The sequence below is a fragment of the Rhinopithecus bieti genome, unplaced genomic scaffold, assembly GCF_001698545.2.
Source record: "Rhinopithecus bieti isolate Rb0 unplaced genomic scaffold, ASM169854v2 scaffold_2431, whole genome shotgun sequence".
In the NCBI taxonomy this organism is placed as follows: Eukaryota; Metazoa; Chordata; class Mammalia; order Primates; family Cercopithecidae; genus Rhinopithecus; species Rhinopithecus bieti.
This window is the reverse complement of record NW_016803894.1, coordinates 1,217,433-1,221,976: the sequence shown is the minus strand read 5'-3', so window position 1 is coordinate 1,221,976 and position 4,544 is coordinate 1,217,433. Positions and strand designations below refer to the sequence as shown.

Here is a 4,544-nt window from a genome sequence, read left to right as displayed (position 1 = left end):
TTAAGAAAATATCATTATCTATGAAATTCAAGTACTACTGCTTAAAGAGCATTTACAGAACTCTCACCTCAAGGTTTCCCTGCAAAACAAGGTGAAATGCATACTCAAGACTCTTTAAGAATGTGCCACTGATACAAACAATATACGTGTAACTTGTATAACATTTCATACATTTTTTTCAAGCACTGCACAATAATTAATTTGCATCAGGCTTTCCAAATTAGAAAAGCTTCACTTATAGAACTTCTTTCCAGTGGGAGTTTTCACATGACTTTTCAAGTAAATGTTAAAACTGAAAATATTCTTGCAGTTTCTAAACTATTAGAGTTTTAATCCTGTGTACGTTCTTGTATTTACAAGGTCCAGCCAGCTACAGTGTGCATCTTCATATGTCCTTGAGTGGATATGAGAGAAATGAAATATTCCCACATTCTGGACATTCATAGGGTTTTTCTCAGGAATGAGCTGATGTCTTCAAACGGAACTAACACAACTGAAGGCCTTACCACAAATTTAAATTCAAAAGGATTTTTCTCCACTCTGAGTCCTCCCAAATTTTCACAAACAGGAAAATCTGAAGGCTTGACCACATTTCCTACATTCTTAAGGTTTCTCTGCAGTGTGAGCTCTTTCATGTTTATGAGGGAATGGGAAAGAGTAAATGTTTTACCACTTTTCTTACATTAAAGGGGCTTTATTTATTTATTTATTTGAGATGGAGTCCCACTCTGTCACCAGGCTGGAGTGCAGTGGCACAATCTCGGCTCATTGCAACCTCTACCTCCTGGGTTCAAGCAATTCTCCTGCCCCAGCTTCCGAGTAGCTGAGACTACAAGCATATGCTACCACACCAAGCTAATTTTTGTATTTTCAGTAGAGAGGAGGTTTCACCATGTTGGCCAGGATGGTCTCTATCTCCTGATCTGGTGATCCACATGCACAGGGCTTCCCCCCAACCCCCCATGGCTTTTTATGTCCTTGAAAAAGAACTAACACAACTGAAATGTGCCACCATGCCCAGCTAATTATTTTCTTTTGGTTTTTTTTTTTTTTGAGACGGAGTCTCGCTCTGTCGCCCAGGCTGGAGTGCAGTGGTGCGATCTTGGCTCACCGCAAGCTCCGCCTCCCGGGTTCATGCCACTCTCCTGCCTCAGCCTCCCGAGCAGCCAGCGTGAGCCACCACACCTGGCATTATTTTATTTTTTGGAGAGACAGGGTTTCACCATGTTGCCCAGGTTGTTTCACACTGTTTTAATCTAGGCTGGTTATGAACTCCTGGGCTCAAGCAATACACACACCTTGACCTCCCAAAGTTCTGGGACCGCAGGCTGAGTCACTACACCCAGACTCTATATCATGACTTCTTTCATGGCGAGTCAGGTGACTGGAACGAGTGTAGCCTTTACCACATCTCTTATATTCATAGAGTTTTTCTCCAGTATGAATTCTTTCATGGAGGTGAAGGGAACTGAGACGACTGAAGGCTTGGTCACATTGTTTACATTCATAGGCTTTCTCTCCAGTATGAGTATTTCTATGGTTACAAAGGGAAAGCAAAGGACTAAAGAATTTGCGACATTGTGTGCATTCATAGGGTCTCTCTCCAGTATGAATGCTTCCATGGTAACGAAGGGAAGTGGAACAGCTGAAGGCTTTATCACATTTGGTACATTTATAGGGTCTTTCTCCAATGTGAGTCCTTTCACACGTCTTAAAATAACAAGAAAATCTGAATGTTTTCCCACATTCCTTACATTCCTAGGGTTTCCCTCCAGTGTGAGTTCGTTCATGTATTAGACAAGAACGGGAAACAGTGAACGCTTTACCACATTGTTTACATTTATAGGGTTTCTCTCCTGTGTGAGTTCTCTGATGTCTTTCAAATGAATTGAGAAAATAAAATGCTTTCCCACATATCGTACTTTTATAACTGGATTTCCACTGTGCATCATCATGTGACTTCTAACACCTGGAACAGAAACGAAGAATTTCCCACACTGTTCACATTTATATTGCTTCTCTCCATATGGTTTGTATCTTGAGTGAGCTAGGATGTGCCTATTAAGGAGGGAAAGACATACAAAGACTTTTCCACAAATACTGAATTCACATTGTTTTAATCTAGTAGAAGTGTTCTCGTTCAGATCAAGATTTGGAATTTGACTGACAACTTGTCCATACTGACTGCCTTTTTTGCTTTCACACAATCTCTGTACCATATGATTTCTACAGAAGCCAGGTTCCTGCAGGTTTCCTGCATCACTTCTCTGTAGAGATTCTTCTGGGGAGAATCTAGCAAAGCCCATTCCTCCTGGGTAAAGTTCACAGCTACATCCTCAAAAGCCACGGAGTCCCTTCCTTGGCTTCCCGAGTGTGCTGGCGTCAACTAGGGATGTCCCAATAACCACAGGTCACAGGGTGGCAGAGGCTGCTGCAGAGCCACCTGGGCCTCCCAGAGCCAAGAAGTAGCAGTGGAGACTAACAGGAAGAGCCTACTGTCTGGTCTGTTCTGTTGTTAAGACTTCCAACTATATTTTGAAATTTCTATAGTGAATTTTTCAATTCCAGAATTTCAGTTGTTTCCTTCTTAATATGGTGGTATTGGCTTTCCAGTCTGGATTCAATTTTTGGCTTTCCTTGGATTTCAACATTCTCTTGAATCTTGTTGAGCTTCTTTGTTAACCTGATTCTGAATTTTATGTCTGTCATTTCAGACATTTCAATCTTGTTAGGATCCACCGGGGAGCTAATGCAATCTTTTGCAGGTAAGGAAACACTGAGGCTTTTGAATTGTTGGCATTTTGTGCTGATTCTTTCTCATCTGAGGGGCTACTGTTTCTTTGTTTCTTCTCTCTTCTCTCTTCTCTCTTCTTTTCTCCTTCTTCTTCTTCTTCCTCCTCCTCCTCCTCCCCTCCTCCTCCTCCTCTTCTCTTTCTCCTTCTTCTTCTTTTTCTCCTTCTTCTCCTTCTTCTCCTTCTTCCTCCTCCTCCTCCTCCTCCTCCTCCTCCTTCTTCTTCTCTTTCTCCTTCTTCTTCTCTTTCTCCTTCTTCTTCTTCTTCTTCCTCTTCCTCTTCTTTCTCTTTCTTCTTTCTTCTTCTTCCTCTTTTTTTTTGAAATTGCTGTTGTTTGTATAGGGCTTTTTGTTTTTATATTCTTTTTTTCCCTTGAGATTTTCATTGTGGTGCATGTTGTGTATAGTCAATTGGCTTTATTTCTTGGTGCTTTGAGGACCAAGGCTCTGTGTGGGTTTTTTAAGTGGATAGTATCCTTCACGGGCTTTCACAGGTGTTGTGTGTGAAGGAATTTATTTTTGCTTGGTGGTGTAGTTCAGACTGTGATTTAGTAGATGGCCCTTAAGAGTAAGGGTAGGGTCTTAGCTGCATGCTTCTTTTGCATTTCAGTGTGTACACAGCATTACTCTGGGAAAGGGAGAAAGAGGGCAGGAGATGATTCCTTCACCAAGTCTGTTCCCAGGTCTTGGTGGAGCCCCTTTCAATTACTGGCACTGTGCTTGTGTTTCCTTAGCCTCAAGACAGTCTTTGGTGGGCTGTGCTTTTCTCTCCATTAAGATCAGTTCAAGATGAAAGTCAGGTAACCAGAAGACCCACAATTCCCCAGGGTTCCACTGGTCCTTTGAGCTTGGCAGAGTCAGTGAGTTTTGTGATATGTCTACAGCTGGTCTGGTGAAGCAGTAGGTCAAGAGTGAAGGAACACTAGGCAGGGCGGTGGTTCAATGGGTGTGAAACTGGTGTGGAGCACTAACAGCCTGGTATTTTGAGCCCAGTTGACAGCTGTGGGGCTTGCCCAGCTCATGCTCCCCCAATCCAGTGAGTCGCTCCAGCACCTGCCCCAGGAGCAGGCCCAGCCTGCTAGGTTTTACCCCAGACTTCTCTTCCCAGATGACTGTGCTCTTCCAGGTGTTTGGAGCCATGGGGCTCTCTGGGGAAAAAGTTGTTGCTGGCTAACAGGCATACCCTCCTGCACCAGTCTTTCAAGAGGGAGGGACTCCTGGCTCCCTTGCCAGCACATGAACCCACTCCACATTCTTCTCAGTGTTCAGATAGTGGGGGTTCCTCCCCAACTAGAGATCGCTCAGAACTCTTAGGCGGTGTGCTTGAATTCTCTGGGGGTTGAAACCAGGTCTACAGTTTTATTTTCTGGCCCTTTAGGGTAGAGCACCAGCTGTGCTGGGAGTGGTGGGAGTGGGCTCTCTCCTGCTCCAAGGCAGCCAGCAAAATGCTCAGGCAGGGCAGTGAAGGCTGCACTCTGGGTGTCCTCCTGCAGGAGCAGCCAGGCAGGCAATCTTGGGAGGGGCCAGCAGACGAAGGGGGCATGGATCAGATCTATTTCCATCCCACAGGAAAGATAGCTCTGCTCTTTCTGGCCAAGCAGACAGCAGAAGCTGTAGTCCTTCAGAGAAAGATGGAGAGTCTCGTGGAATGGGCATCTCTGATTGTGTTTTGTTGCAACTGCACCATGTGCAAAACCGTCTGGACTCCCTGAAGGTTTGAGCTCTGCCTCTGCCTGAACTCCAGTTACCTTTG

At 44.4% G+C, this 4,544-nt stretch overlaps 1 pseudogene; it reads right to left on the bottom strand.

The window, feature by feature from the left end:
• Positions 1 to 1,349: 1,349 nt before the first annotated feature.
• Positions 1,350 to 2,219, bottom strand: LOC108518990 (zinc finger protein 669-like; annotated as a pseudogene).
• Between the last annotated feature and the right edge of the window lie 2,325 nt (positions 2,220 to 4,544).